At 40.9% G+C, this 21,972-nt stretch overlaps 1 protein-coding gene and 1 non-coding gene across 4 annotated transcripts in view; one reads left to right on the forward strand and one right to left on the reverse strand.

Moving 5' to 3' along the window:
• MAP3K20 (mitogen-activated protein kinase kinase kinase 20) overlaps nt 1-21,972 on the forward strand; it is a 188,437-nt gene that overhangs the window by 25,132 nt on the left and 141,333 nt on the right. The gene's annotated exons all lie outside the window — the stretch shown is intronic.
• On the reverse strand, nt 7,710-7,785 carry TRNAI-GAU (transfer RNA isoleucine (anticodon GAU)). Its single transcript has one exon. It is a non-coding gene; the product is annotated as a tRNA-Ile (tRNA).

Consider the following 21,972-nt stretch of genomic DNA (forward strand, 5'->3'; position numbering starts at 1 on the left):
CAGATGTTCACTGATTCACGACCTGAGAAAAATTAAGGTGTCCTAAATGAAGGAGACTGCCAGAATTTTAATGACTTGAAAATATGACACTTCTCCCTGGTACTGTTCTTCAGGAAAACAGTGCTTGGTAAAATGAGCTACATTAGAGCAGCTATGCTGACAAGGATGGAAATGTCTGGGCAGTGTGTATGCAGGCCCTGTGAGGGGGAGGGAACTGTGCGGCTGCTCTGCTTTTGGAGAGAGATTGTATTAAGCAATTAATGCACAGAATCAGTTTAACTCACTAAATTTTTAAAGCATGCAGAGCAGTGCTTTAGGGAAAACTGAATTTCTGCTGTTGGAGTGATGGTTGTCACAGTCTGCCTTTAAGAAATATCTATACACTTTTATTTTAATCATTGGATGGATATTTTCATAACTGGATGGGTATTTTAGAAGTTAGTATCTAAACTACCCCAAAACTACATATTTAACTGCTGAGCAAATTTTTTAAGAGCTATGAAAGTAGAGAACATTTTCCCCTTAAAATTTCAGGATAATTTCGCCTGACCAGGCAGTGGCGCAGTGGATAGAGTGTTGGACTGGGATGTAGAGGACCCAGGTTCGAGACCCCGAGGTCGCCAGCTTGAGTGCGGGCTCATCTGGTTTGAGCAAAAAAAGCCCATCAGCTTGAACCCAAGGTCGCTGGCTCCAGCAAGGGGTTACTCGGTCTGCTGAAGGCCCGCGGTCAAGGCACATATGAGAAAGCAATCAATGAACAACTAAGGTGTTGCAACACGCAATGAAAAACTAATGATTGATGCTTCTCATCTCTCTCCGTTCTTGTCTGTCTGTCCCTGTCTATCCCTCTCTCTGACTCACTCTCTGTCTCTGTAAAAAAGAGAAAAAAAAATTTTTCAGGATAATTTCTTAACCACAAAATAAGGCCCCTAAGTGTAACCTACATTTTTTCCTTGGCACAAACTTTATACTCAAAGAAATGAAGAGATTTTTGTAAGAGGTCAAGAAATTAATATTTAACTAGATTTGGGGGTATGGAGTATTGAAATTTTATATTCTGCCTCGTTAAGAAAACAATTTAAGATTTTTAGTAAGTAGAATAAGTATATTTTTGAGGTTCCAAGTAAGACCCTCTGTACTCCCCCCAAATCTCCTGTCACCTGAATGTAGGTAAGGAAATAAAATTAATATTTCTTGTGTTCCAGTTATTTATAGCCACCATTCTAAGCAGTTTACATATATTCTCTATTTAATCATATTGCTGATGCCTAGATTTGAGCATTGTAATTTTATTCTTTAAGATAGTTTCCCCTGAGAAAACTGCAGATATGAAGAAGACACATGCTATGCATCTCTCAGAGTAAATGACACACCTGATTGTTTCCTGAGCACACCCTTTTCTAGGTGGGCCAAAGCATGACCGGCACTATAGGACACATGACCTGAACAGATTACCAGGAAACGTACTTCTCTGTATCCTGTCATCCAACAAATGCTGAGTATCGCATGCTAGCCACTATTCTGGACACTGGAACCACATCGGTAAATAAAATAGACAAAATCCGTGTCCTTGTAGAGCTTACCCACAAATGTGGGAAATAAAAAAAATGGTATGTAAACACATTATAAAGACCTTTACTCCTCTTAAATATGGGCTGAACTCAGTTACTAACTTCCAAAGATTAGAGCAGGGGTCCCCAAACTTTTTACACAGGGGGCCAGTTCACTGTCCCTCAGACCGTTGGAGGGCCGGACTATAAAAAAAACTATGAACAAATCCCTATGCACACTGCACATATCTTATTTTAAAGTAAAAAAAACAAAACAGGAACAAATACAATATTTAAAATAAAGAACAAGTAAATTTAAATCCACAAGCTGACCAGCATTTCAATGGGAACTATGCTCCTCTCACTGACCACCAATGAAAGAGGTGCCCCTTCCGGAAGTGCAGCGGGGGTTGGATAAATGGCCTCAGGGGGCCGCATGCGGCGTGCAGGCTGTAGTTTGGGGACCCCTGGATTAGAGTATAGAAAAGGAAGAATTAGTAACTTTATAATAGATAAACCCGGCAGACACTTGCCTTAACCAAGTGAGCAGGGTTCATATTACTAGTGTTAAGTCATGCTGATGGCATACATCCCCGATACAGTGTGATGAGAAAAGCACTTCCTTTGTAGTCTCTTGCCCCACACCCATAACCCCAGTCTAATCATGATGTCAGAAATCCCAAAGTGATGGACAGTCCTCAAGTCCTGGCCAGTCCTTCTCATGGCTGTTAAGGTTTTGAGAGACACAGAAAGACTGAGAAAGTGACGTAGATCAGAATTGATGAAGGAGGCATGACGACAAAACACAACGTGGTATCCTGAATTAGATTCTAGAACAGGAAAAAGGACATTGTGGAAAAACAGTGAATCCAAATGAAGTCTGAAATTTAGTTAATAGTAAAGTACCAATGATGTTTTCTTAGTTTGTGACCAAACTACCCTAGCGATGCAGCAGGTTAACGTTGGGGGAAACAGGGTAAGAGGAACCATCTGCATGATCTTTTCAACTTTTCTTGAAATCTAAAATTATTGCCAAATAAAAAGTTTGTATAAAAAGTAAGGAAAATCATAGAGCAGAGTAAGGGAGACCAGGTATGCCAGAATGGGGATAGGGTTGCAGATTTAAACAGTTACTGAGAAGACAATATTTGGGGAAAAATGTGAAGTAAGAGAGGGAGTCACATGCATATATGAGGGCTAACGAGATTTGCTCACTGATTGGACTTGCTCTGCGAGGGTAAATAGGGTATGATATTACCTAATGAGGTACCTAGATAGACAAATTCAGACACAGAAAATAGAATGGTGGTTACCAGGAATGTTATTGCAAACAGGGCAAAACATTCCGGGCAGAGAGGACAGGCAGATGCCAGGTGGGAGGGAGCATGTCTGGTGTGTTAGAGGAACAGCAAGGAAGCCATTGTGTCTCAAGTGGAGTGCACGATGGGAAGAGAAGCAGAAAATGGGACCAGAGATGTAACAAGACCAAATGGTGTGGGTCTTGTAGGCAATTAATTGTAAGAGCATCTGATTTAAATTGGGGGGAAGTGGCGAGCAATTGGATGCTTCGGAGGAGAGAAGTGAAATTATTTGACTTATGTTTTAATATGACCATGCTGGATACTCTGTTGAGAAGAGACTCTGTGGGGCAGAGGCAGGGGCAGAAAGGCCAGTTAGGAATATAATCTGAGTGAGAGATATCTGTAACTTGGGGCAGGAAGGTTGCAGTAGAGGCAGAAGGAGTTGGTTGACTTTGGGGTGTATTTTGAAGGTAGAGCTAATGAGATTTGCTCACTGATTGGACTTGCTCTGTGAAAGTAGTCAAGGAACACTCACAAGTTTTGCACCAAGGAGACGGAAGGGCATATTTGCCATCATGGTGATGGGGAAGAACATGGGTGAAACAGGTTTGTGAGAACAATCAAGGATTCATTTTTTATATAAACAATAAACAATTGGAATTAACCATCTGAAGACAATACCGTTTACATTGCAACAAAATATGAAATGGTTGGAAAAAACTCAAATGTCTATCAACAGATGAATGAATAGGCAAAACATGGTATATGCTTATAATGCAGTAACATTCATTTCTCTAAAAGGAATAGATTTCTGGAACATGCTACAACGTGGACAGATCTTGAAAACAGTGTGCTCAGTGACAGAAGCCAAACACAAAGGGTAAATAGGGTATGATATTACCTAATGAGGTACCTAGATAGACAAATTCAGACACAGAAAGTAGAATGGTGGTTACCAGGGACTGAGGGTAGTAGGGAGTTATTAATTAATAGGTACAGAGTTCCTGTTTGCAATGACAAATTCTGGTAATAGTAGTGATGGTTGCACAATTATCTGAGTGTGTTAATGTGTTGTACACTTAAAATGGTTAAAATGATAAGTTTTAGCCTGACTGGTGGTAGCACAATGGATAGAGTGTCGACCTGGGACACTGAGATCCCAGGTTTGAAACCCTGAGGTCACCAGCTTGAGCACAGGATCACCAGTGCAGGGTCACTGGCTTGAGCATGGGATCATCAACATGATCCCATGGTCACTGGCTTTAAGCCCAAGGTCGCTGGCTTGGGCAAGGGGTCACTGGCTCATCTGAAGCCTCCCAGTCAAGGCACGTATGAGAAGCAATCAGTGGACAACTAAAGTGCTGCAACTACAAGTTGATGCTTCTCCTCTCTCTTTCACTGAAAAGAAAAAAAGTTTTATATGTACCATAAGTAAAAATACAAAGTTTTTCTTGTTTAAAAAAGAAATACTAAGGGTTAAATTTAACAGCTTAACTGTGCAAACCCCTTACACTGACATTGCTGAGAGAAATTAAAGAAAGCATTAATAACTGGAGAGATATACTATGTTCATGGATCAGAATATATGCTATTAAAATGTCAGTTCTCCTGAAATTGATTTGTAGATTTAATATAATCCCAATCATTACACCAGCCAATTTTTTGGTAGAAATTGATAAGCAAATTATAAAACAGTTATAGAGATACAAAAAACCCAGAATACCTAAAATAATTTTGAAAAAGAAGAGCAATGTTGGAGGACTTATACTACTGTATTTCATTACTTATTATAAAGCTGCAGTTTTCCAGAGCATGTGGTGTTCAGGTATAGATGTGGTGTTCCTGAGGACAGTGAAGTAAAAGCAGAACCAACGAGCTGAGGATGGATGCAAGGGAAGGATTCTGTGATTTGCCATGGAATTTAAGCTAGGTGAAGAGGAAAGACCTCCGGGAAGAGAAAAGCACTGAGAGGTACAGGACCCGGTGATTGTAGGGTGAGGAATGCCTGTACCAGAAGAAAGGAGCTGCAAACACAGGAGATGGTGGTCAGCAAGGGGGCTGGATGGATTTTGCATTATGGAAGGTGCAGCTGTCGGTAATGCAGGGTCTAGGGCAATGGTTCTCAAAGTGTGCGCCAGGGTGCACTGGTGCACCCTAGAAGATTTCCAGGTGTGCCCTATAGTATTCTAGAGAAATATGTGCCTGTTGGGAACCAAAAAACCAACAAAGTTTTGGGAGTTTAGATTTTTGGGGGACAGGTGTGGGGAATTGGCTATAAGCTGACAGTCTGCCCATCCCCCCACCTCACTTGCCTGATTAGGTTGCAAAAGGCTGTTAAGCTGTGGTGCTGGATTGTTTACACTTCCCCCCATGTTCCCCAGAAGGACTGGAGGCAAGTTTCTTCTATCCTTTGTTTGGTGTAAAGTTAAGATGATAGGAATGGTGGGGGTTTTCTGCACTCAACACAAGAGTAAAAAGAGAGTTTTTCTTTCATATATATGCCCAAACATTGAAGAAATTGCTAGGACACATCAGGCTCATGTTTCTCATGAACACAAGAATGAAAAAATTTAACACACTTGCACGGGGACCTGCTGAATTTACTAAATCTTATTAAGAATGTATCTATATATATATATATAAAGAGATAACTTTTTTGTTGTTTTTTTTACTTTTTAACCCCTCTTTTTTACAAATTCTAAAAAGTATAACTCAAAATGTAACATAAAAATGTTTTTTAATGTCAGAATAAATTTAATTTTGTATTTATTTTGTTAAAAGCACCCTTGGACTTTATATTTTTTTCTTTAATATTTGACTTAATTATTATAACATATTTCTCAGAAATTTGTATATAGTGTGCCTACAATTATTTGTAGGATTTTAAATGCACCCCGACTTCAAAACGTTTGAGAACCACTGGTCTAGGGCGACCAAAGGAATGTGCGACTGAGGTGTGGTGAAGGATTAGACCCTTGCGGGAGAGTTCAGGGACTTGAGAGGGCAGATGTCAGAGGCTCACTGATGTGCATGTAAGCATTTCCACACTCCGATACAGGAGGAGTCACTGACGAAAAGGACGGCTAGGTGCTAATACGACCAAGGAATGAAAGGGGAGGGTGTGGAATCTGTGTGTGTTGGCAGTAATGAAGGTTAATGGGTGAGGCAATCCAATGATATAAGCTTCAGCTTTTTGGGAGGAGGTGGGCAGGGAGCTGTCTGGAGGTGGCAGTGAGGCCACCTCGCTCTCCTCGCCCCCGCCCAAAGGGGCAGGAGCTTAGAGAGAGGCTGGCCGCGTGGGGAGGCCTGCAGAGGAGAGCGCGGCTTCCGTTAGAGATGAGGGGAGATTTCTCGGAGAGGCTAGGGTGATGGGGTTCCGGCTGACGATGGAGTGAGAGGGCATTAGGAGGGTGTCAGGAGTCGGGAGAGTGGGGAGTTGAGTCTAGCTCAGCGGTTCTCAACCTGTGGGTTGTGACCCCGGCGGGGTCACCTAAAGCCAGCGGAAAATACATAATGCATATCAGGTATTTACATTCAGAATCATAACTGTAGCAAAATTACAGTTATGAAGTAGCCATCAAAGTTATTTTTTGGTTTGGGGTCACCACAACATGAGGAACTGTATTGCGGGGTCACGGCATTAGAAAGGTTGAGAACCACTGGTCTAGCTGGATATGTGCAGTCATACAAGGTCAGCATGTGGGGGCTGCGGGAAGGACAGCTGGGGCCCGGGCTCTCTTGGGCTGATAACGTAAATGGGGCTGACGGGCACAGTGAGACGGGTTCTGGAGTTCTTAAGGCAGAAAGTCGCAGCCGTGCTGTGGGGCTAGGAAGGGGGTAGGTGCTGGGTGGGACCCCTCTAGCCTCAGAAGCTGAACAGGAGACACGGGAGGAGCATACTGACTAAAGATCTGTTTAACAACGGAAGAGATTTTCCTTAACTTCAGGTTGTGTGATCTCTGTGATCTGGAATTTGTCAGTGACTCTTAGAGCAGATAACTGACTGAGAACAAGGCCACTCTAGGGAAACTAGGAAACCTAAAACGAGGAAAACTGTCATGTCCTTAAGGAAAACTGCCAGCATGTCCTTAAAGGGGAATCAATCTGCTGGCAAAGATAGCGGTCAAAACATTTCTGATGAATTTTCATTAGCAGGTTTTAAACAAAGTCTTCTGTTGGAAAGGGAGGCATTAATTCCTAGGAAGCAGTATAGCCTAGTGTTTAAGAGCCAGCTCTGTGGAGTCAGAGAGTATAGATTAAAATCCTGGCTCCACAACGCATTAGTTGTATGGGCAAGTTACTTAACCAGGTCTCATTCAGTTTTCTTTTCTATAAAATGTAGGTAATTATAGGGCCTGCTGTATAAGGATGCTGTGAGGTCCAAGTGAGGTAATCCAGGTAAGTGCACTTAACACAATTCCTGGCACCCGGTCAGCTTTCAGGATTCGTTACTGTTGTTATTACGGTTATTTCAGCTGTGGTCAGAACACACCCAATATTTATGCTCTTCTCTGAGGCTGGTTAGCACAGATGTCAGCATAGCTTTCTTTCTTTTTTTTTTTTTTTTTTTTTTTTTCATTTTTCCGAAGCTGGAAACAGGGAGGCAGTCAAACAGACTCCCGCATGCGCCCGACCGGGATCCACCCGGCATGCCCACCAGGGGGCGATGCTCTGCCCCTCTGGGGCGTCGCTCTGTTGCATCCAGAGCCACTCTAGCGCCTGGGGCAGAGGCCACAGAGCCATCCCCAGCACCCAGACCATCTTTGCTCCAGTGGAGCCTTGGCTGCAGGAGGGGAAGAGAGAGACAGAGAGGAAGGAGGGGGAAGGGGTGGAGAAGCAGATGGGCGCTTCTCCTGTGTGCCCTGGCCGGGAATCGAACCTGGGACTCCTGCACATCAGGCCGACGCTCTACCACTGAGCCAACCGGCCAGGGCCAGCTTTCTTTTTTTAAGACTTGCAGAGTTTGCCTGGGGCAATGGGCTCATGATGCATTGTGCAGATGTTGTTGAGTTGTATTCTTGAAATGTGTATGGTTTACATAGGTGGGACACAAAATTGAGACTCATGGACATAGATAAGAGTGCAGTGGTTACCAGGGGGAGAGGTTGGGGGAGGGGAGGGGCATAAAGAAAACCAAATGAAGGGTGACAGAGGACGATTTGACTTTGGGTGATGGGTATACAACATAATCGAATGTCAAAATGACCTGGAGATGTTTTCTCTGAATCTGTGTGCTCTAGTTGACCAATGTCAACTTATTAAAATTAATTGTCTAAATAAAACTATTTTAAAAAAAAAGAAAGAAACGTGTATGGTTTTGTGAACCAATGTCACCCCAATAAATTCAATGAAAAAAGAAAAAATTTAATTTTAAAAAAAGGCATGTAGATAACCAGCTACTTAAATCATTCATATAGGCTATTGTTTCCCAGTCTTTTAAAATCCATGTTTTCTGTGATGTCTTCTCATCTTATTTTTAATTTTTTTTTTCACCAGCCAACAGTCTTTGGTCACAAATTCACTGTATTTTGTGTTACTAAGTAGGATATTTTAACCTTTTTTAACTATACATGGACCTTCCCCTTTCCCTGTCCTCTGGAAATTGGTATCTTCTCCCGACTTGAAACCAGAGGCCTGTGGGACCCTTGTGCTTACATAACAGGACAGTATGGAAACTTTTTCCCACAGGAGAGGTTGGTGGGGGTGAACGGAATGACATTCTGAGTGCTGAGGAGGGGACGGAATAATGGGCACGCAGTCTTCCGGTATCTGGTGGTGACAGTGAAGGGTAATGAACAGTGCGATCTAATGACCGTCACTCAGTACTTACGGAGGGACGGAGAGCTGGGTGCAAGTGGTAATGAGAAACAGGGAGGATGGCTGGTTCTTAACCTCCAGGCCCCGTGGGGCAAGAGTTGAAAAAGACACACCTGCTGCCCCTGAGACGCCTGCAGAGGAGAACCCGGTTTCTGTCAGAGAAGGGGAGGGAAAGTTTAGGGGCGGGGAGATTTTCATTGGAAGTCTACAATGGCATAGACTTCTGGAAGGAGACTGACAAAATTCAAAAGATATGCCGTTTGACCTATCACCCTCACTTTTCTAGAATATTTTCTAAGAAAATAAGTGGAAAAATGAACATTCATGTGTATTAAGAGTTGTGTGTAGCCATGAAAAATTGGAAACAGCGAGCACATGCTACCTTTATAATCAGAAAAAAACAGCAAAGCAAACCAAATGCGTGGAATGCTACTTGGAACGTCTAGATGGGAAAAACCATCTTTATAATTTTTCTGTTTTGTATACAAAAGCAGTTTACCCTCTGTTTAGTTTTGAATCATGCAGAGAAATTTGAAAGTATATTCATATGCTTTTGATATTTTCTGCTTCAGCTCTCCTAGAATATCATTGATGGCCTAGAATTTTAATCTTCATATTTATCTTATTTTTCCCCTTAATTTCTTTGCGATCATGAAGCTCTGCATCATATATGTGGTGTGGAGTTAAACATGAATTCTACTTAACAGTTTCTCCAGGTCTTAGTTGTTAGCTGAAGAAACATTGCCAATGTTTTAAGTTAAATGTAATTTGCATTTATCTGGGCACTGGGCACCTCCTTTTAGTGTTCTTTAGGAATACAAATAGAACATTTGGTTACTAGCCAGTGAGGCCTTAGAGTTTACCTTTATCGCTAGCTTGCTCTAGATTTGGTCATTTAAGGGGAGAAATCTGTACTTGCTCTGTAGGTGAAAACCAATGAAGAGCACCTAACCCAGAACTTGCATGGTAATGGAAATAATGTCTTGTCTTTTGTTTGGTTGGATCCTTTGTTTCTTTTTGTTTTAGCAAACTCATAAAGGTTCTGGAATGTTTACCCACAGCCATTTGTCAGAATGAGTTAGGTAGAAATTTTCCTGTTTAAGGTCTGTATATAAACAGAGAAAAACATTTCACACCTGTTTATCTTAGCAGGGTCTGCAGAGAGGGGGAGGTAGAGCCTCCATCAACTCCCCCATTTAGAGGAGTTTAGATCCGAGAGTATCCTGTAGTCTTGTCAGCTTTGGATAAGGGCACTCAGAGCCAGACGGAAGGGCCCACCATTTGTGTCTGCAGACAAAAACCTTTCCTGAATTTCTCGTTTCTCTTTTTGAGCCTGCCTGCGCAGTTCTTTCAGCGCACTTAGCTGAATTGTCTGTGTTTACAAGCTACTTCTAGGATACATTTTCAGAAACACACTGAAGGGTTTAGAATTTTTTTTTTTTAAAGGAAAAGCACCTTTCAATTTTGGTCCCCATTTGATACAGTAAATGTCTTTCGCATCCTCCTATGTTAGGACATCTAGTTGGAGGGTGGGGTGTTATGTATTTGTCTCCTCCAAAGGAAAGTTCGATGACCTTCCTTTTACGATATTATTAATTCAAAGCACTAAGTTAGATGACTTTAATAAAATTAATACATTTTTTTTACTTTAAAAAGGAAGTCCTTTTTAAAACAACTTCTAATCTAAGTCAAAATAAATGATGTCCTCTGACTGCATCAGTTCATAAGCCATATAAGAAAATTAGTCAGTGTTCTCGTTTTCTACCCCCCCCCCCATCACTGACTTTCTTCCCACACAGCTACTAAACCGTTGGCTGCAGCCTCATTTCTTCATCTTGCAAACATTCCCACCTTCCTTGATTTCAGTGCATGCCTCAGTGGTGGCTCCATCCTGTCTTGACCCATCATCCTGAGGGAATGCAGTGTCTACTTTAAGGACCTCTGAGCTGACTGCCGACTGGTGTCACCGTCACTTCTTTGACTTTCAGCTCTACTTTTCATCAGCCACATCCGGGTAACACCTTCAGTGTCTCATAGCTTAGAACTGTTCTCCCTTCACAATAGCAAGCCTGAGTATCCCTCCTCTGCCCATAATTTACCTCACCCAGTCCTCCGATGGCTCTGCCTTTTTTCATCCTTAGCCTGGTGGCTAGCTTTTATTCTCCAAACTCAGCACTTGCTTTTGCATTGACTTGTCTCCAAGCCTAGGGCTTTTCCAGCATACACTTATTTCAGTGCTCGCTTCTTAGTCCTGTTAAGTCCCTTTGTTGTCTCTGTGATCTCCTGCTAGTCCTTGAAGATAAACATGGTGGCTTTGTGCATCTGTGCACCTCTTGGCATAGTGTTCATTATTTTCTTAATGGGCGAGTGAATGTTAGCATATCTATTCATAGGTTTAGTTTTAGTAATTTTGGCTGTGTCAAAAATTAAACTTACCCTCAGAGGACAAGTGTTTACAACAGTGAGGAACCCAACTAATGGGATTACAGGGCCTGAGGAGAGAAGTCCGCCAGGTATTGCACAAGGGGCAGTGGTGAGAGCTGTGCGGAGGTGGAGCAGGCAGCGTCCACTGGGGGGTGCCAGGGGCTAGGCTGGCACGGTTGTCATTGTTCCAAACATGGGCCAGACTGGTGGCTCGTGCATGTATCTGTCCTGCAGCTATGTTCTCTTTCGTCTACACAGTATTTTAATTTTAAAAAACTTATTATCAACATTTAAACCCTAAATGATTTTGCATAAAAATCCAGATTTCTGGCTTCGTTGAAACAGAAGCACATTGGATCCCTGTCGTTGAGTGGTAACATTGGCAACGTCATTGATGAGGGCAAGACTCATCTGGAAGTAACAGTTTTAAAAGGTTTAGTAAGGATCAGTATTGCAACTTTATAATTAGGTCTCCTCATAATATGCGGTTTTCATTAGTATTTAACAGTGCAATCAATAAAAATCAATTTAAAAATGGGTGTTTTAAAAAATGATCTGTGCCGTAAATCTGAAAGACGAAGGAATATTAAGCTGAATCTCTTAAGAATGCCGAAAGGGTTTCTTTTTATGAAGTAAGGTTATGTTCCTGTAAACTTTTTAAATTCTTCATTCATTTGATAATTTTCCCCCTTTTTATTGAATGTATTGGGGTGACACTGGTTAATAAAATTGTCCAGGTTTCGGGTGCACAGTTCTACAACACATCACCTGTACACTGGATTGTGTGTTCACCACCCCAAGTCAAGTCTCCCTTCCTCACCGTTGATCCCCCTGTACCTTCCCCCACCTTTCCTGTCATTGCCCTCCTCCCAGCGGTCACCGCATTGTTGTCTGTGTTCGTGAGCTTTTTTCTCAATCTTTCCCATCTCCCCTCCCCCCAGACAGCTGTCAGCCTATTCTCTATGAGTCTGTCTCTATTTTGCTTATCAGTTCATTGTGTTCGTTAGATTCTACATGAGTGAAATCATAGGGTACTTGTCTTTCTCTGACTGGCTTGTTTCACTTAGCATAATGCTCTTCAGGTTCATACACACTGATGCAAAGGGTAAGATTTCCTTCTTTTTTACAGCCAAGCAGTATTCCATTCTCTAAAATGTACACATTTTCTTTATCCACTCATCTACTGATGGGCATTTGGGCTGCTTCCAAATTTTAGCTATTGCAAATAGCACTGCAGTGAACATAGGGGTGCATATTTTCTTTCAAATTAATGTTTCAAGTTTCTTTGGATAAATTCCCAGAAGTGGAATTACTGGGTCATAAGACAGTTCTATTTTTAACTTTTTGAAGTAAATCCATACTGTTTTCCACAGTGGCTGCACTGGTCTGCATTCCCACTCGCAGTGCAGGAGGGTTCCCTTTTCTCCACATCCTCACCAGCACTTGTTTGTGGATTTATTGGTGATAGTCATTCTGACAGGTGTAATGTGATATCTCATTGTGGTTTTAAATCGCATTTCTCTGATGATTAGTGACATTGAGCATCTTTTCATATGTCTATTGGCCATCTGTATGTCCTCTTTTGGAGACACGTTTTATCAGGTTTTTTGTTGATTTTTTAATTGGATTGTTTTTTTAGTGTTGAGTTTTACAAGTTTTCTTTATAAATTTTGAAAACCATAAACAAAATGAAAGGACAATCCACTGAATGGGAAAACATATACCATATTTCCCCATGTATGAGACGCACCTTTTTCCTCCGAAAAATTTGGGGTCTAAAAACTGAGTACATCTTATACAGTGATTGTAGAAGTGTGGCATTTCAGATGCCATAGATGGAACTGAGGACGAGGCAATATATGAAGACAGTAATTTGTCATCAGACACAGATGAAGACAAGCTAATGGATGGGAGTTTTGACAGTGATAAGGACTTGTACGAATTTTATGATGAATAAAACAAGTTCAATAATTTTATGTAATACATTTAGTTTCAAATTTCAGGCCTCAAAATTATTATTATTATTATTATTTTTGTATTTTTCTGAGGTTGGAAACGGGGAGGTAGTCAGACAGACTCCTGCATGCGCCCGACCGGGATCCACCCGGCACGCCCACCAGGGGGCGATGCTCTGCCCTTCTGGGGCATCGCTCTGTTGCAACCAGAGTCAGGCCCCAAAATTAAAGTGAATCTTATACATGGGTGCATCTTACATATGGAGAAATACGGTAATATTGTTTAATGAAACATACTGCAGTTTATTCTTGAAATGGACTTTTGGCACAAAAATTTTAAGTAGCAATATAAAAATACAAAACATAAGAATTATGAGCTGTAATATATGTTTACATTAAGCAAGAAGCAAATTTCCAAACTATAAACATCATGTCCATATTTCCTGAATTCTTTCTGACTTGATAGCAGAAATAATTGAGGAAATTATTCTGTACCTCTCTTCATTTTCCCAAACCGCAGACCTGAAGGATTATTTTTATGTGGTACAGTGGTAATGCCATGATGTTTTTGTTTCAGTCTTACCGGGGCACAAAAGGAATGAGACAGAAACCAAGAACAGTGATAATGGAAAGATTATTATCTCTTTTCCATTTTTTTCTTTTTCCACGAGAAGCTCTCTCTTCCGTTCTAAGTTTTCTCTGTGAGGAGCGCTACTCTAAAATAAATCTTGTTCTGAAAATTCTGGAATGATCAGGCTGTGCATATTCCTCTTGCTTTTACTTTTTTAAATTCTCTGATAGCAGAAGAAATAAAACATGTAACATTTAATATATAGTGGAATATTTTATTAGCACACATTTCCATTCCATTTAAAGGTTTCTCCCACCTCTTTGGGGGTTTTTCCAAAAATATAAGCAGTGTTACTTAACATGGGTATATTTAATGTTTATTGTAAATGGAGGTTGGGGTGTTTTTTTGTATTTTTCTTAAGAAGCTAGGACGCAGAGAGATGGACTCCTGCATGCGCCCAACTGGGATCCACCTGGCAAGCCCACTAGGGGGTGATGCTCTGCCTTTCTGCGGCTGTTGTTCTGTTGTAACCAGAGCCCTTTTAGTGTCTGAGGTGAGGCCATGGTACCATCCTCAGCGCCCAGGCCAACTTGCTCCAGTGGAATCTTGGCTGCGGGAGGGGAAGAGAGAAATAGTGAGAAGGGAGAGGGGGAAGGGTGGAGAAGCAGATGGTCGCTTCTCCTGTGTGCCCTGACAGGGAATCAAACCCAGAACATCCAGACAGAGGTTTTTTTGTTTTTTTAAATGATGAAGTTTGTAATAATAAGAAGATAACATTTTATGTGAATTGATTTCCTTGATGATTTACCTATAAATAAAAATAATACTAAGGCTTTTACATACCTCCTCTAGTTTGCTATTTATTTTCTTAACAAAATTTTACTTTTTAGATTGTAGCCTAAATATCCTTAATTGCACAAGAAGAATTGGTTAGTAATTTCCAAGATTACAAAACACAGAATCGAGCAGATGTTCGGGTACTGTAGAGGAGTGCTCATCTAGGAAATGCATCTGAATGAGTCAAAGACACAGAAATAATTTTTGGTTGCAGGAATCTTTGTTAATCTGTTCTGGTACCTAATACCAGAGACACTCTCCTCTTTGCTCCTAAGGTATATGAGAAAAATATATACTTAAGTTATATCAAGGCCTTTCTGCTTGGTTAGAGTGTTGTACCTCCCATTTGTCGAGCTAGGGAGGGTGGGAAGAGAGTCGTGGGTGCTTGGGGGAGTGGTAAGTAGAGAGATGTGACGAGAGTACAGTATCTGAATCTCTGGGATAGCAAGAGACTTAGTCCATGGGGTTTTCTGTTGTTGTTTTTTTGTGTTTTTTTTTTTATAGTTACAACCAGGACAATTTGGACCTGAAAACATTTCATCTGAGGCCAGCTATTTTTTCTCTCATTGTTTTGCAAATGGAGAAATCTAGCCCTTTAGAAGACATTAAAATTATGTTTCATCTCTTTTCTATTTGTAATTTAATTTTCCTCCAATCAGAATAGTTCATAGTTCATCGTGGTATTTACATTTAAGGAAATAAATTAATTCTTTGAATAGATATGCCTGAAAGAATGAGACCTGAAGTCGGTAACATTAACGAGTCTAGTTGGGGGAACAGGAGCTAACACAGTTTTATGGACCTATTAATTTTAAAAAATGTTTCCAGACTCTTTCTTTGTGTTATGGGTTTGTGATGGAGGAACAATATAGAAAGGCAAAAGGTAAAAAAAAATGTAGCATTTTATGTGTCGGTTACTTGGACTGACTGTCTAATTTTGGTCCCTGTGGACATGAATTCCCAGGAACCAGAAGCATATATGCACGTGTATACCACACACTCATATACTTTCCCCCTAAGGTTTTGACAAGACTTTGTCCTGGATGCAGTACTTTCATAGTGTAAAGCAGTGATGGGCAATCTTTTGAGCTTAATGTGTCAAAATTCGCCAAAAAACCGAGTATAACCCGGGTGGTATGTCACTTCAAGAAAAAAAACCATAATTTTGCGATATTTATAGTTTAACAAAAATGTATAATTGTAACATATAACTGTATTTAATAACCCAAAAACTAATTATTTAATTTACCTGCTTAGTGACTTCTTTGCTCATCTGTCAGTTGGTTTCTTTTGTTGGTCTTGATATTATTTAACTTGTGTGGGGTGCCATAAACTAAGATAAGTGAGGGGGAGGGGGAATTTTTTAACTAACCTGCCTATTAGTGACTTTTTTGTTGCTAAATTGCATTGGCTAAATCTTCAGTTGAAGGTTGGTATTTTGTACACTTCAAGCCTAAGCAAGTGCTACTAACTTCATCTGTCAATCTGTTTCTTTTGTTGATTTTGATATTATTTAACGCTGAGAATAAGGTCTCACAAAAGTACGTAGAGGGAAAAATTGCGAGTAAAGCCATTGCTATATTTTTCAGGGTGCTAAAAGTGTCTGGTAATCGGTTCCAGGCACTCCAAATTTCCTGTTCGTAGTGGCACTCCTCTTGATTCTCCAAGTGGCACCTTTCCAGATTCTCAAGCTTTGACCTCAAGTCGACAAACACCTGAGCCCAGATGCTGTCTTGAAATTCTGCAAGTTGCATCTTATGTAAATTAAGATGGCTGCCGCTATTTCTAATGGCGGCAAACAGCACCCATAGCACAGGCCCTCGCCTCTCCCAGCCTCCCTCTCACTTATCTCAGTAATGATGGTCAATTAGAAATCCACGACACCCAGAACAGTAGATCGGATGATGGTTGCTGTGGTTATGTGGTTGCTGGTAATGGCGATCACAGGGCCCCCAGAGATGCGTCCGCCACAGCATTCCACTGCTCCCTGCTCTGCCGGCCAGAAGTGAGGTCAAAGATCCCCTAACAGCCTAACCGGAAGTCCCAGAACTAGACGCTCTGTGCTGGAGGTCTGTTGTTCTGACTTACAGACCTCCGGCACAGAGTGTCTACACTACAGCAAATGTTTTATCCTCAGCTACTGCACCTGGCCATGCAGGAGCCAAGGATGAAACGTCCTTCTCGACATGCGGCCCCATACTTCTCTGGTAGGTGGCTGCGTGTCATCGAAAATGGCTATGCATGTCAGTCCTGACACATGTGTCATAGGTTCGCCATCATGGGTGTAAAGCATGGGACGGAGAATGTATTGGACAAAGAGTCTTACTGGGATCCTGGAAGGTGAGAGTACTTATGGCAAGTTTGACTTAGAAGTTAGTAGTAATTATGTCAGTTCACCATCATTTTTTACATCTATATCATCATGGTTTATATTACTTGATGTCAAACTCTCTTCTTTCATTCAAGAAATTGCAACTTCTTCCTGTAATTTACTTAAAATATTACCAAAATAATGATTTTAGAAGTATCTGTCATTAAGTTTGAAAGGTATACAGTTTGTACAGTTAGTAAGTCCTGTATAGTGGGTAATACCATGGTACATACCAGTGGTTTTCAATTTTTTTACATCTGGGGACTTGCGAAAATAGGAGAATTATTTCAGGGACTGCTGAGGCAGAAATCACCCTGAACATAAGCGAATTTGATTAAGGTCATTAGGTCTGTAACCTTCATATAACATCAGGGTGGTTAACTCTTTTGTGGACCGGAATAAAATTTCTGGCAGACCGGTCCGCAGACCGGTGCTTGAAAAACACTAATAGAAGAGATGCTTCAGTACGAAACAGGTTCTATCAGTAAGGGTCCGTTCAGGAGACAGAAACCATACCAGTAATTTAAACAATGGAAAAAATTTGATATAAAAATTACTAACTAGTCAGAGATCAAATACCATTAACTAGTTAAGAGCCTTTGAAGAGTCTAGGAATAGCAAATGTAGAGGGTATCTCCTATCTCAGGAGTGCAGAGAGAATACCAAAGGAAGGAACAGACTTGGAAGAGCTCCCCACTCTAGCCCCCACGCTGAAATTTAGATCTCCCTGGAGAGCGTGTGACTGCAGCCTGGTAGACGGTGGGTTTGCTGTGGGGTCACAGACTGGAACTGGTCCACAAGAAGTCGTCTTCTGGGGTTCCAGTGACGTTCTCAGGGGTGCCATGGGCTGGTGCTGGTCTGCAGGAAGCCGCGCGCTGAGGTGCTGGCAGACTGACGCTGTGCCACAAGCATCTTCCCACCGAGGTGCCATGAAAACCCTTGAGGGTGAGGGACACTGGGTCTGAAACATGCTGCTGGCAACCGCAGCCATTGGGGGGAAAACCACCCAGGAGACCGAGAGAAGTCTCCCCTTTGCTCTGCTTTGCAGTGTCCCTCTGGTGCCCTTTGTTGTGCCAACTGGCAAAGGAAAAATATTAGTGTCTCGCTCTGGTTCACAAGGGAGGGCAAAACAATAGGCGTGGTGCTAGAAGGCAACAACATGTTGACTGGCACAGTTCACCCTCCCTGTGACTGCTCAGCGTCCGTATACACCTTCTACGTGCATTGGAACTGTCATATCATAATGAAACATCTCTGCGCTTTGACCAGGCAGCACCAGCTGACCCTTGTGCACACAATCTCAACAGTCATTGTGTCTGTTGCTGGCTTTATTAATTTCTCTTCAAATTCTTTCACAGCCCCACTATATTCTGTTACCTACAGACTAAATTATAAAGTTAACATCTAACAACTTGTGTATAAAACATGGGGGAAATAGCCCATTTTTTCTAAAACTAGCCTCATGTATTTTATGGAAGATGTGTGTTGTGTGCTCAATCCACCTTTAAATATGTCTCTTGTCGAATCTCATGTATATTCCCTCCAAAAAGAAAGCACTTTCTCAGTGCAATAAATTCTTGCCCATGTATTTCAGTCTTCAGATCATAAACATATCCGTGCGTCCTGGGACAATAGCTTTTGGGCATGGTGAGAGCAAAGCAGGGATCTCAGATTACCTTTTCAGCAACCTCACTTACTGGTGTTTCTCTGCTTAGAGCCTCTGCCTCATAGTTTGAAAATAGAAAATGAAATTATATTTCAGATTTGGGCTTTGATACCAGAAACTTCCATTATTGGATATAGTACTGCTAGTATTTCTGGTCTAACACTAAAAATGGCAGTCAGCTGGGAAGTGGAAGAGAAGATGCATTTCATTGCCAGAGAGTTCTCAAAGGCTCTTTTTTCTTTGTTCCCTTTTAATTTCCTAAATTGAGGGTTGTATACTTTGTATACTTTCCAATTCTATTTTCCAGTAATCTTTACATTGTAAATGAACAGAAAATGATCCCACTAGAATGATTAAAAACAAATGCTTTGCAGCAATATAATTAAAATTTTTAATGGAACTATAATAAGTTTAATTCAAAGAATGAGACATTGTCTCTCTCTCTCTCTCTTTCTCTGTATGTATAGATACAGATAGAATAGAATGGGTATAGAATTTTGGCTTCTACTATATATTATAGTTGAGGCAGAGAAAAGAATGACTTGCATAGGGCAAGACAGAGATACTGCTACAGTATTCCAGTGCTCAGATGTGGCGAGGGTGGTGTCTCAAGTAACAAAGCATGCTTCTTTACAAAGGGAATATTCATTTCCCAACTTTATTATCAGGCCAGAAAGAAGGGGAGTGAGAACTGCTCAAAATGCAGAAAGCACTTACTGACCATTCTGGGCAGTGAGGTTTGCTTAGAAAAGCAGGCTCAGCATTCAGCGAGGCAGCATCCGCACATTTAACTCTGATGTTGGCCACTGCAGCAAGTAAGGGGTTTGTGTTTGCTGGATCTCAGAAAATGAAAGAGAGCCTGCAAGAATTGTTAACTTGTATGAGAGCCATGTGGTTTTAGAGTGGGCACTTATTTTCTTGCCAAACCATATCCTGTTTGGGTTGGTTTTCTTTGAACATGCAGCAAAGTAGGAACTAGCATTATGACTACTCAGTACACATCAGGATTTTTATCGCAAAATGAGTAGAACGAGGAAGGAGCAAACCAGTTTCCATTGCGGAGGATAGCCCAGTGGTCAGTTCCTTATCATTACCTCAGCGAGTTTGAGAAAGAACGAAAAGATGAATGGATGGCTATACACTGATTATAAAAATCTCTTAAGGTTAGGTTCCCATTGCCACATTCTGTTTCCTGCCTCATTTAAACATTGGTTAATAGTTAAATAGTTTAAATAAGCATTTGCTACTCTCTCACCCCCTTTCCTTAAGGCTTGTTCTGCTATTCACAATGGAGAAAGAGATGAAAAATATTTTAATAAATTATTTATTTAGAAACAGCAATTTTGCTTTTCTGACGATTCTGATTAAAAAGTTAACTGTTAGAAATAGGAGTATCCTTCAAATTTAGGTTCCCAGCTAAACACAAACATGTTTACATTTTGAAGAGTTTCTTGATGGAGAAGAAAGACAATAGGAACTGGCATGAGATATTGGGACAAGGCCAAAATGAACTACACTTTTAGTAAACGAAGCAGATCTTATTTCTTGGAGAAGTGTCTTTAAAAATTGCCTAATTCCTAAATGAGATGGGCATGGGGATGGGAAGGAAGGTGCTAACCTCTGACATGTATGTGTTGGTTTGGAAAATTATGTTAGTAAAACTTATCTTAAATCAGGGCAAAAGGAGATAAAGTCAAAATCCCTATAATTTACACACATCAACTAATAAAAATACCTGCAATCCCTTATGGAACTTCTCCCACATGCTAGTGTTTTGTTTGCATAGGTAACACCAGCGAGTTAGGTATTGTTACCAACACCCAGGTGAAAACCATGGAGAGAAGTTAACTTCCGGTATAAGCCTGAGGACACATAGTAAGTGGTAGACCTGGAGTTTGAGTGCAGACCTTCCTGGCTCCCAGGTACACATTCTTTCTATTGCACCTCTGTTACCTGCAGTATACCCAGTTGAACAACGACTTCCCAATGCCTAGTCATAAATTCCTTTCTGACGCTAACAAGAGAAGTAAAATGAATTAACTCGGAGACCAAACATTTATGAAAATTATTCAAATAAGAAGAGGAAGTATTTTTCCTCCAGTACTGGATTTGTCTCTCACTCCTCCTTGATGCCTCTCTCCAGCATTTCTCAGTGTTGTTTCTAATTACAGTCCCCAGGAAGCTGCGTTGGTTTGGATTTATGTGTCTGCCAAAGGTCCTGTGACACAGCAACTGATGGAAAACGTTATGGTTACACTGACTTTAATTAAAAGTTTCCATGCTGCTCTTTGCATTGTGTCTCCCGTGGCTACATGGAGACTTCGCTTCAGATCATGATTTTAGGATGTCATTGAACTGATTCTTTCCTGCAAGTACAAAATAAGAAATCACTTCCTGTTCCAATAGAATTTGCTTTAAATTCCATTAAATAAGAACCTGTTGTTTCCCCATTGCCAAAATATTTTTATTCCCTTTATTATAGTTATTGTATCATTACTTGCAGTGTGTGTGTCCAAAATGTATACAATAAAACAAAACAAAAGGGAAATTGCCATTTAGTTTTTTAGCTAGTCAGAATTTGATACAGTTCACCTAAAAACTTCCTGTTTTGGTTTGTGTGTGGGGAAGGGGCTCTTTCTTCTTTTCCATACATCTATATCTATCCATCCATCTATCTATCTATCTATCTACCATCTATCTATCATCATCTATCTATTTTTCCATACCTCTCTTATTGGTTCTTAGAACTGTTTCAGAACACAGCAAAGCATTTTCACTGGACACTGTGCATGGGCTTTTCTAGAACTTTGCTGGAGAGAGGGTCTTTCTATATCTCTTTCTTACCTGTTTCATTTCTTTTACCTGTTTTACCTGGGAGCCCATGGGCTTTGCATTTCTTTCTGTTCCTGGCAAACTATCTGGTAAGTAAAATGAGGTTGTTAGTGAGAGAGAGGGAAAGTCAGGCTGAAGGTCGTTACTGCTGCTGGAATATCATCATGTCAGTGCAAAACCACAATTCTAACTGCATCAGGATTTGGAATTGGACAGGTTTTAGAATCTACCAAAATTCTACTGAAACATACGGCTAAGGACTAAAACAAGATGCTTTCAGAAACAGCCTTTGACTTGTTTCTTAGAACCTTTGAAAATAATGTCCATGTGCATTCTTAGGTGTTAAAATTACTTCACACAGTAGTGGCATTTGAGCAGAGGTTTTGTCTGCTTAGGTAAAACTCTTGGCTGTGTCCTCTAATTTGGTGATAATAGCAAACCAGTGGCAACCGGAAGATCTAAATCATTCTAGGCGTGCCCTCATTTTGTTTTTCTATCCTGGTTTTTACCCACTAGAGGGGATAATGCATTATCTTCAGGGGATTCAGAGACTATCCTATGGGCCTGATAGAATATCAAGTAGATTAGTAATACACACACGTCTAAAGTTACACGTATAGTAATTGACATTAGGTGCTCCATTAAACA

The sequence above is a fragment of the Saccopteryx leptura genome, chromosome 7 (genome assembly GCF_036850995.1).
Source record: "Saccopteryx leptura isolate mSacLep1 chromosome 7, mSacLep1_pri_phased_curated, whole genome shotgun sequence".
Classification (NCBI taxonomy): Eukaryota; Metazoa; Chordata; class Mammalia; order Chiroptera; family Emballonuridae; genus Saccopteryx; species Saccopteryx leptura.